This window comes from Choloepus didactylus, chromosome Y, assembly GCF_015220235.1.
Source record: "Choloepus didactylus isolate mChoDid1 chromosome Y, mChoDid1.pri, whole genome shotgun sequence".
Classification (NCBI taxonomy): domain Eukaryota; kingdom Metazoa; phylum Chordata; class Mammalia; order Pilosa; family Megalonychidae; genus Choloepus; species Choloepus didactylus.
In genome coordinates, this window is record NC_051335.1 from 6,547,111 (window position 1) to 6,559,160 (window position 12,050).

Consider the following 12,050-nt stretch of genomic DNA (forward strand, 5'->3'; position numbering starts at 1 on the left):
CAAATTGTACTTTCGATTGTTTACAGTACCATTACATAGTTGTACATTCATCACCTAAATCAATCCCTGACACCTTCATTAGCACACACACAAAAATAACAAGAATAATAATTAGAGTGAAAAAAAGCAATTGAAGTAAAAAAGAACACTAGGTACCTTTGTCTGTTTGTTTGCTTCCCCTACTTTTCTACACATCGATCCATAAACTAGACAAAGTGGAGTTTGGTCCTTATGGCATTCCCAATCCCACTGTCACCCCTCATAAGCTACATTTTTATACAACTGTCTTCGAGATTCATGGGTTCTGGGTTGTAGTTTAATAGTTTCAGGTATCCACCACCAGCTACCCCAATTCTTTAGAACCTAAAAAAGGTTGTCTAAAGTGTGCGTAAGAGTGCCCACCAGAGTGATCTCTCGGCTCGTTTTGGAATCTCTCTGCCACTGAAGCTTATTTCATTTCCTTTCACATCCCCCTTTTGGTCAAGAAGATGTTCTCCATCCCACGATGCCGGGTCTACATTCCTCCCCGGGAGTCATATTCCACGTTGCCAGGGAGATTCACTTCCCTGGGTGTCTGATCCCACGTAGGGGGGAGGGCAGTGATTTCACCTTTCAAGTTGGCTTAGCCAGAGAGAGAGGGCCACATCTGAGCAACAAAGAGGCATTCAGGAGGAGACTCTTAGGCACAAATACAGGGAGGCCTAGCCTCTCCTTTGCAGCAACCGTCTTCCCAAGGGTAAAACTTATGGTACAGGGCTCAACCCATCAAACCACCAGTCCCCTATGTCTGTGGTCATGTTAGCAACCATGGAGGTGGGGTAGGCGAATACCCCTGCATTCTCCACAGGCTCCTCAAGGGGGCACTACATCTTTTTTTTTTTTTTTTCCTTGTTTGTCTTTTTTCTTTTTTTTTTTTTTGACTTTCCCTTCTTTTTTCAAATCAACTGTATGAAAAAAAAGTTAAAAAGAAAACAAACATACAATACAAGAACATTTCAAAGAGACCATAGCAAGGGAGGAAGAAAAAGACAACTAACCTAAGATAACTGCTTAACTTCCAACATGTTCCTACTTTATCCCAAGAAAGTTACATACTATAGCAACATTTCAGTGAACTTGTTCCTACTACATCCATCAGAAATTAACAGACCATAGTCATTTCTGGGCATCCCCAGAATGTTAAATAGCTTATCTGTTCTTCTTGGATTATTGTTCCCCCTTCCTTAATTGCTCTCTACTGCTAGTTCCCCTACATTCTACATTATAAACCATTTGTTTTACATTTTTCAAAGTTCACATTAGTGGTAGCATATAATATTTCTCTTTTTGTGCCTGGCTTATTTCGCTCAGCATTATGTCTTCAAGGTTCATCCATGTTGTCATATGTTTCACCAGATCGTTCCTTCTTACTGCCGCGTAGTATTCCATCGTGTGTATATACCACATTTTATTTATCCACTCATCTGTTGAAGGACATTTGGGTTGTTTCCATCTCTTGGCAATTGTGAATAATGCTGCTATGAACATTGGCGTGCAGATATCTGTTCGTGTCACTGCTTTCCGATCTTCCGGGTATATACCGAGAAGTGCAATCGCTGGATCGAATGGTAGCTCTATCTCTAGTTTTCTAAGGAACTGCCAGACTGACTTCCAGAGTGGCTGAACCATTATACAGTCCCACCAACAATGAATAAGAGTTCCAATTTCTCCACATCCCCTCCAGCATTTGTAGTTTCCTGTTTGTTTAATGGCAGCCATTCTAACCGGTGTTAGATGGTATCTCATTGTGGTCTTAATTTGCATCTCTCTAATAGCTAGTGAAGCTGAACATTTTTTCATGTGTTTCTTGGCCATTTGTATTTCCTCTTCAGAGAACTGTCTTTTCATAACTTTTGCCCATTTTATAATTGGGCTGTCTGTACTATTGGCATTGAGTTGTAGGATTTCTTTGTATATGCAAGATATCAGTCTTTTGTCAGATACATGGTTTCCAAAAATTTTTTCCCATTGAGTTGGCTGCCTCTTTACCTTTTTGAGAAATTCCTTTGAGGTGAAGAAACTTCTAAGCTTGAGGAGTTCCCATTTATCTATTTTCTCTTTTGTTGCTTGTGCTTTGGGTGTAAAGTCTAGGAAGTGGCCTCCTAATACAAGGTCTTGAAGATGTTTTCCTACATTATCTTCTAGGAGTTTTATGGTACTTTCTTTTATATTGAGATCTTTGGTCCATTTTGAGTTAATTTTTGTGTAGGGGGTGAGGTAGGGGTCCTCTTTCATTCTTTTGGATATGGATATCCAACTCTCCCAGCCCCATTTGTTGAAAAGACCATTATGGCTCAGTTCGGTGACTTTGGGGGCCTTATCAAAGATCAGTCGGCCATAGATCTGAGGGTCTATCTCTGAATTCTCAATTCGATTCCATTGATCTATATGTCTATCTTTGTGCCAGTACCATGCTGTTTTGGCAACTGTGGCTTTATAATAAGCTTCAAAGTCAGGGAGTGTAAGTCCTCCCACTTCGTTTTTCTTTTTTAGAGTGTCTTTAGCAATTCGAGGCATCTTCCCTTTCCAAATAAATTTGATAACTAGCTTTTCCAAGTCTGCAAAGTAGGTTGTTGGAATTTTGATTGGGATTGCATTGAATCTGTAGATGAGTTTGGGTAGAATTGACATCTTAATGACATTTAGCCTTCCTATCCATGAACATGGAATATTTTTCCATCTTTTAAGGTCCCCTTCTATTTCTTTTAGTAGAGTTATGTAGTTTTCTTTGTATAGGTCTTTTACATCTTTGGTTAAGTTGATTCCTAGGTACTTGATTTTTTTAGTTGCTATTGAAAATGGTATCTTTTTCTTGAGTGTCTCTTCAGTTTGTTCATTTCTAGCATATAGAAACATTACTGACTTATGTGCATTAATCTTGTATCCCGCTACTTTGCTAAATTTGTTTATTAGCTCTAGTAGGTGTATCGTTGATTTCTCAGGGTTTTCTAGATATAAGATCATATCATCTGCAAACAATGACAGTTTTACTTCTTCTTTTCCAATTTGGATGCCTTTTATTTCTTTGTCTTGCCGGATTGCCCTGGCTAGCACTTCCAGCACAATGTTGAATAACAGTGGTGACAGCGGGCATCCTTGTCTTGTTCCTGATCTTAGAGGGAAGGCTTTCAGTCTCTCACCATTGAGTACTATGCTGGCTGTGGGTTTTTCATATATGCTCTTTATCATGTTGAGGAAGTTTCCTTCAATTCCTACCTTTTGAAGTGTTTTTATCAAAAACGGATGTTGGATTTTGTCAAATGCTTTTTCAGCATCTATTGAGATGATCAATTGATTTTTCCCTTTCGAGTTTTTAATGTGTTGTAATACATTGATTGTTTTTCTTATGTTGAACCATCCTTGCATGCCTGGAATGAACCCCACTTGGTCATGGTGTATGATTTTTTTAATGTGTCTTTGGATTCGATTTGCAAGTATTTTGTTGAGGATTTTTGCATCTATATTCATTAGGGAGATTGGCCGGTAGTTTTCCTTTTTTGTAGCATCTTTGCCTGGTTTTGGTATTAGATTGATGTTAGCTTCATAAAATGAGTTAGGTAGTGTTCCATTTTCTTCAATGTTTTGAAAGAGTTTGAGTAAGATTGGTGTCAGTTCTTTCTGGAAAGTTTGGTAGAATTCCCCTGTGAAGCCATCTGGCCCTGGGCATTTATTTGTGGGAAGATTTTTGATGACTGATTGGATCTCTTTGCTTGTGATGGGTTGGTTGAGGTCTTCTATTTCTTCTCTGGTCAGTCTAGGTTGTTCATATGTTTCCAGGAAATTGTCCATTTCTTCTACATTATCCAGTTTGTTGCCATACAGTTGTTCATAATATCCTGTTATAATTTTTTAATTTCTTCAGGATCTGCAGTTATGTCACCTTTTTCATTCATTATTTTGTTTATATGGGTCTTCTCTCTTTTTGATTTTGTCAGTCTAGCTAGGGGCTTGTCAATCTTGTTGATCTTCTCAAAGAACCAACTTTTGGTGATATTTATCCTTTCTATTGTTTTTTTGTTCTCTATGTCATTTATTTCTGCTTTAATCCTTGTTATTTCTTTTCTTGTACTTGGTTTAGGATTGGTTTGCTGTTCATTTTCTAGCTTCTTCAGTTGATCCATTAGTTCTTTGATTTTGGCTCTTTCTATCCTTTTTAATATATGCGTTTAGTGCTATAAATTTCCCCCTTAGCACTGCTTTTGCTGCATCCCATAGGTTTTGGTATGTTGTGTTCTCATTTTCATTCGTCTCTATATATTTAGCAATTTCTCTTGCTATTTCTTCTTTAACCCACTGATTGTTTAGGAGTGTGTTGTTTAACCTCCAGGTATTTGTGAATTTTCTAAGTCTCTGATGGTTATTGACTTCTAATTGTATTCCATTGTGGTCAGAGAATGTGCTTTGAATAATTTCAATCTTTTTAAATTTATTGAGGCTTGTTTTATGTCCCAGCATATGATCTATTCTGGAGAAAGTTCCGTGAGCACTAGAAAAGTATGTGTATCCTGTTGATTTGGGATGTAATGTCCTGTAGATGTCTGTTAAATCTAATTCATTTATCAGATTGTTTAGGTTTTCAATTTCCTTATTGGTCTTCTGTCTGGTTGATCTATCTATAGGAGAGAGTGATGTGTTGAAGTCTCCCACAATTATTGTGGAAACATCAATTGCTTCCTTTAGTTTTGCCAATGTTTCTCTCATGTATTTTGTGGCACCTTGATTGGGTGCATAGACATTTACGATTGTTATTTCTTCTTGCTGAATTGCCCCTTTTATTAGTATGTAGTGGCCTTCTTTGTCTCTCAAAACATCCCTGCATTTGAAGTCTATTTTATCTGAGATTAATATTGCTACACCTGCTTTCTTTTGGCTGTAGCTTGCATGAAATATTTTTTTCCATCCTTTCACTTTCAGTTTCTTTGTGTCCCTGTGTCTAAGATGAGTCTCTTGTATGCAACATATTGATGGTTCATTTTTTTTGATCCATTCTGCGAATTTATATCTTTTAATTGGGGAGTTTAATCCATTTACATTCAACGTTAAAACCGTGAAGGCATTTCTTGAATCGGCCATCTTATCCTTTGGATTATGTTTGCCATATTTTTCCCTCTCTCTATTAATATCCTTTATTGTACCCATACCGAATCTCTTTAGTACTGAACCTTTCTCCAAGTCTCTCTGTCCTGTCTTTGTTTCTCTGTCTGTAGGGCTCCCTTTAGTATCTCCAGTAGGGCAGGTCTCTTGTTAGTAAATTCTCTCAGCATTTCTTTGTCTGTGAAAAATTTAAGCTCTCCCTCAAATTTGAAGGAGAGCTTTGCTGGATAAAGTATTCTTGGCTGTAAATTCCTCTCACTCAGAATTTTAAATATATCGTGCCACTGCCTTCTCGCCTCCATGGTGGCTGCTGAGTAGTCACTACTTAGTCTTATGCTGTTTCCTTTGTATGTGGTGAATTGCTTTTCTCTTGCTGCTTTCAGAACTTGCTCCTTCTCTTCTATGTTTGACAGTGTGATCAGTATATGTCTCGGAGTGGGTTTATTTGGATTTATTCTATTTGGAGTTCGCTGAGCATTTATGATTTGTGTATTTATGTTGTTTAGAAGATTTGGGAAGTTTTCCCCAACAATTTCTTTGAATACTCTTCCTAGACCTTTACCCTTTTCTTCCCCTTCTGGGACACCAATGAGTCTTATATTCGGACGTTTCATATTATCTATCATATCCCTGAGGTCCATTTCGAGTTTTTCAATTTTTTTCCCCATTCTTTCTTTTATGCTTTCATTTTCCATTCTGTCATCTTCCAGGTCACTGATTCGTTGTTCAACTTCCTCTAGTCTTGTACTATGAGTGTCCAGAATCTTTTTAATTTGGTCAACAGTTTCTTTAATTTCCATAAGATCATCCATTTTTTTATTTAGTCTTGCAATGTCTTCTTTATGCTCTTCTAGGGTCTTCTTGATTTCCTTCATATCCCGTACTAGGGTCTCATTGTTCATCTTTAGTTCTTTGAGTAGCTGCTCTAGGTGTGTCTCTTCTGGTCTTTTGATTTGGGTGCTTGGGCTTGGGTTATCCATATCGTCTGGTTTTTTCATATGCTTTATAATTTTCTGTTGTTTTTGGCCTCGTGGCATTTGGTGACCTTGATAGGGTTCTTTTAGGGTTTGTAGACCAGTTGAATTCCTTATCTCTAATTTATCAGATCTACAGCTTCGTGGAGTACACTTTCTCTAACTAACCAGCAGGTGGCGTCCACGAGCCACCTGTTCTCCACAAGCCAGATCTCCCCTGCTTAGCCTTTTTGGTGAGTGGGGGAGTGAGTCTTGTGGGGCCCAATTGGTGTCCCAAGCTTGCGTGTGTAGTTGGTGTTGCCTGCCCTGTATGTGGGGCGTGTTTCTGGGCAGTCGGGGAGGGGGGGTGGCCCTAACAATCAAATCTCCCTGATGATCCTAGAGTTTTAAAGCTACTGTAATAGTCTAATCCTTCAGTTCAGTCCTGCCACAGTTTGTCTCTGCCACTGACCCACAAGTCTTTGGTATTGGCGTATGGCTCCTGAGACTTGCAAGTGGGCCCCTCTTCCAGGCTGTGCACCCCAGGTCCTCTGTTGAGGGATGACTGTGCTATGTCACAGGTGAGTGCCGTCCCCCCAGGGCAGTTCTGGGCTGCTGGGCTGTGTTGGGAGGCTCCCAGTCTGCTCAAATGATGGCTGAATGGGGCTCTGTTAATTCACACTGCTCCCCCTTCCCAGCTCTGGGACATTCAGCTGAGGTTGCAGGGAAGGCTAATGTCCACGCCCAGTTTTGTGGTGTGTGCCTGTTATTTGAAGCACTTCCGTCACACTGGGTTGTCTGGGGCAGCTCTGGGCTATGGGGCTGGCGATGGGCAGGAGTGTTTCCTGTCCACCAGGATGGTGGCTGTGAGCGGACACCCCCCTTTTCTTGGGAAGTTGTGTTGTTTAGTGAATTTTCTCAGCCAGTGGATTATTGCCTTTTGTCTCAGAGCTCTCTTAGTTCTGCTCTTGACTTGAGGTGCCCAAATTTCAATTCTTTGAAGCTTTCTGTATTGAGCTTCTTAGAGTAATTGTTTTAGAAAAAGCAAAAAGGATTTAAAAAAAAAAAAAAAAAAAAAAACGGCCCTCCTCAGAGATCTAATGGGTTATTGAAATGCTAATAGACAAAGCAACCAGGGCCATTAAGGAAAAGTGCCCAGGGCAGAGAGATCAGCCTTGCTTCGGGATTTGCATATGCGCCTCAAGGCCTGATCTCCGCCCTTCCCCTTTCTGTGTTCACCAGAACTCCAAAAATCCTCTGCTTTTATTTTGGAGTTTTTCGTGTTGTTTTTTTCTATGCCTGTCTCCTCTCTGCTGGGCTGGCTGCTCTCAGAGTCTCTGGTGTCTGGCCTCAGTCTATCTGTGGTTGGAGTTTGAATCAGTAGAATGAGTTTCCGATAAGAGCAGCCACTGCAATTCTCCCTTCTCCTTCCTGGAGCTGACAGCCCCTCCTCCCCCGGGACTGAGCCTGGCAGGGAGGGGCGCGGGTCCCCTGGCCGCAAAAACTTACAGATTTCGCTGATCTCAGCAGTTCCACGTTTTCATGAGTGTTGTATGAAGTATGCCCAAAGACAGATTGCTCTGTGGTGTCCAGTCCACGCAGTTCCTGGCTTTTTACCTACTTTCCTGGAGGAGTAACTAAAACATACAGCTCACCAGTCTGCCATCTTGCCCCGCCTCTACTCATTATCGATTTCTATCTTGCCTTTTCCATGACTTTATTTTTCATCTTGCTTGTTAGTGGCTATACCTCTGTCATTAACTCATTGGAAAGTTTCATGGATTTCTTCTTTCCCAGCACTATCTGTAACTTCATGGTACAAAGGAATGAAGTGCAGGCAATGCTTGGAGGTTGCAGAGTGGATCTGAAATACAGGGTTCATTCTATGGATTGTAATGAATTCTTATACATATTCAAAGCAGCTTTTTTACTTTACTTAAGTTTTAGTTATGACTGTTGTAATTTACATTTCCTCTTCCCAATGTCAATGTAGTTGGTAGAGATGAAGAATATGAGTCTCCCCTCTCCCCATGGAAACTATTAGTGATGCCTAGAGATCTAGTAACCCTCTTTCTTGAAACACTAGTTTGTATCTCAGTGATGATTTTAAGAAGACATAAAAGGGGTAGCAGAATTGACAAAAATGTAAGCTCACTTAATAATTGACTATATTTTCCTTTTTTAGCCTCCACGAACATCCCATCCTGTTGTGAGATTCTCCTGTGTAGATTGTGAGCCAATGGTAATAGACAAACTTCCCTTTGACAAATATGAACTTGAACCTTCTCCCTTAACTCAGTACATTTTGGAACGAATGTCTCCTCATACCTGCTGGCAGGTACTTATCCTTACGTTAGTCACATGTCTGTAACCACTCTGGGATCTGGGAATTGTATCAAGTAGTTTCAAAGGTTAATTTGGGAATAATTAGGCTGAGTCTGTTAGTAATATTTCTCACAAATGCCATCAAATAGGCAACAGGGTCAAGCAAATAATTTCAGACTGATAAGAATCATTCGTGTACTGGACATTGCAATTTAAGGCAGTAGAATCTGATGAAACGTACGTATTCAAGAATTTGGAGGACCCCTCCCCCTGCAGCCTATTCATGGATCCAAGAACTCCTAACTAAAGGATGTAATCCTATTCGGGTATGTTTTCTGCAGTCAAAGCAATGTTCTCAGCCCTTAGTTTAAACTTGACAGATGAGATGTACAGGGTATTTTTGGCAGAGAATCAAAAGACCTGAAACTAATTTCTGATTAATGTAATACTATAAAACTTGTGCCTGTAATACAAACCATGCTGCTGTATGTAGTGTGGATTTTCCTTGGATGAGACAAATTAATTGAAATCCATATGCCTGTTCTCTCCATTATACTTCAGCCAGAAGGGCTTGCTGATTGGTTACTAGATTCACCTATGGATTTTCATTTCTAAAAATCTGGACATGGCAGTCACAGCCTTTTTATTTAGATATAATGAGGAAGACCTACAATGTAAAGATATTTGTTTTATTTCTAAACTATAGGGTCAGATAGCAATCAGCAATTGTTAGGTTCTATTTATGCAAGGAACACTTTCAGATTGCCATCTGTTTCATCCTAAATGTGTGATTTTTGCTGCTAGTTGTCTTTAAGCTACTTAAACTCTCCCAAGATGATAAAACCAAAACAAAAAGGAACAGCCTTAAAGCAAGTGTGTAAAAGTGCTAGAAAAAGAAGAATCACGTAAACATAAAATTGAGCAAAAGAAGCAAGACATAAAAAATCACATATGGTATGATTCCACTTTATGTAAGTTAAAAAACAGGTGGAACTGACTGGGAAGGAAAGGAGGGAGGAAGGAGGAGAGGAAGGGAGGAAGGGAGGAAGGAAGAAAGGAAGGAAGGAAGGGAGGAAGGAGGGAAGGAAACTATTCTTTATGATGATTTATTCTCCTAGCACACTTAGGAAATAGGGGGAAATACAGCATATTATATTACAGTTGTCTTCATTTCTGTTTAGGTTCAGATCAAGGCATGAAATCCAGTAGAATCGTGTTTTCAAACAACTCATTGTTCTATGGAGTCATAAATTACATAGGAAAAATGTATTCTTAAGTTCTTGCTTAACTAAATATAGCAAGATTTTAATGAACTAATAAGTGATCTTGCTGATACCAAGGACTAGCAAGTTAAATAGATTCTGTTAAATATCAGGATTCAACTTTTGTCTTAAACAATCGTGCCAAAGGAATTTGGAAAAGGCAATGGTCTAGGTCCCTGAAAATTATGTACTGATATCCTGATTTGGACCAAGGAGTTTGAACACAGAGAAAATACAGAAAGTTAGAGGACTCCAATGCAGCTTATCAGATGAATGGGGGCTGACGATATAAAGTATATCAAATCAGGAATATCAATAAAGAATATGATGATAGTTTCATAGCATAAGGATGAATGTTTTAATCTTTATTAAGTGTTTGGTCTACCATGATAATTTGGAAGAGAAAGTGCCTTCCAGATTGAACCAAAGCATTTCCTTGCTCAAAATTATTAGCACCAGTGCCTGGCTTATGATAGGCTATTCAGTAAATATTTATTGAATGAAAAATGAATAAATGGATAGGGGAATGGGGCAACAAAAAAGTAGGTATAGCTGAAAGAGATAAGCAAGACATAGTAGTAGTACACATGAGGACTGTTTGCATAAACATTTAAATGGGTTTTGTTTTTGTAATTGCATGTTTTAGATATGGGATCATGTTCCATTTTCCTAAAAGTCTCCACTCTGGTTGACACTTGTTCTTTTGGGGAATTAATTTGCTTTAATTGCTGGTATCACTTAGCAGTACTTCAGCCTTATTTTCCATTGTGCTAATCAAGTAAGTATTTGTATTGTTGATATAGCCTGTGGGCTCTGGATGGTTATTGCATAAAATGGTTTTGTCTCAGTATAATTCATGAAAAAATCACAGTCTGAACATTCCTATTTACTGTGATATATTTTGACATAACCAAAAGCTAAAAGCACTAATCTTATTTTAAAATTATCATTAAATTGTGCCCCACATGTTGCTATGGATGGTTTTTGTGTGTTTGGTTTAACATAAAATCCTTGTCATAACTGTACATTACTTCATGTTCATTTCAGGTATTTGTTACTAGCAGTGGAAAATACAATGAACTTGGATATCCATTTGGTTATTTAAAAGCCAGTATGACTTTAACTTGTGTAAACCTCTTTGTGATGCCTTACAACTACCCAGTTTTGCTCCCTCTTTTAGGTAAGTAAAATAAGTGTCATCGAATCATCTTTAAAATTTTTTAAATGCAAATTAGATCACACATTAAGCAATTTAAATGTAGTAAAAAACAGTTGATATCAGGATATATAAAAGTCTAAAAACTGATTTGGAAGGATGGAATTTGCATAGTATTTTCCATTTTGTTTGTTTTCTTTTTTGTTATTATTTTTTAATCCAGCAAAAGAAGAGACACAACCTCTGGTGCATGATTCTTATGCTGTTCTTTAGGTTGCAAGCTCCAGTGTCCCCTGCCCCCAGTTGTAAGTCCACGTGGTTTTTTTTGTAGACTAGATTTGGCAAAAAACAAACAAACAAACAAAAACAACATGGATTAAGGTTAACTCTCCAAGAATCTGATGATTTTCTTCAAAATAGAGGGCTTCTGTGGTGATATTGATCTGCATGATTTTCTCCACAGAGGAATATTAAATGCTCTTGAGGCATCTGTTTTAGTCAGGGGAGCAAGTTAAGGAAATAGGTACAAGAGTAAATTCCCAATGATTCTAGTTGTAGAATCTGGTTTCCATGGCAAAATTCTAAAAGAACAATTCCAGAAACTGTTACTCAGTACAAAAAAAGTATCTGGCATTTGTTTTCTCATTTGAAGAGCCACATTCTTTTAGAGTAATATAATACCATATGGTATTCTTCTAGTGGTAAAGTTGTGAACATTTTGATTTCGTGGGATTTCTTAATTTTGTAAAAGGGATCAAACCTTTACTGAGTTTTCATGTGGCCACTAAAAGCATGAGCTTTTCTGTGCTATAAACACTACATATATTGAGTGTACTGAAAAAGCAGTACTTTAAAATGTTATATGTTAAGAGTGGGTCATCATAAATGTTAATGTGATTGTTTTGAAAAACCTATCTTCTTTATTTGTTAGTCCTACCTAAAAATATCCTCTGAGGGTTGGTTCTCACTGATATAAAATATAGGTTATGTCTTTGAGATTAATAAGACTACTAGCAGAAAAAATATCTTTATTTTTTTTTAATTTATTTAACCCCCCTTTCTTAGATGTGCCTTTATGACCTCAGTTTCCACAGCTATGAAAAAAAGGGATTGGACTAGATAATCTTCACTCAGATTTTGTTTATAGTATTTTTATATTGTTAAGTAAACTTTTTATTTTGAGATAATTGTAGATTCACATGCAGCTGTAGGAAATAATAG

The 12,050-nt window shown here is 38.2% G+C and overlaps 1 pseudogene; it reads left to right on the top strand.

Annotated features, from left to right (window-relative positions):
- Nucleotides 1-12,050, top strand: part of LOC119523995 — a 47,690-nt pseudogene that overhangs the window by 16,418 nt on the left and 19,222 nt on the right.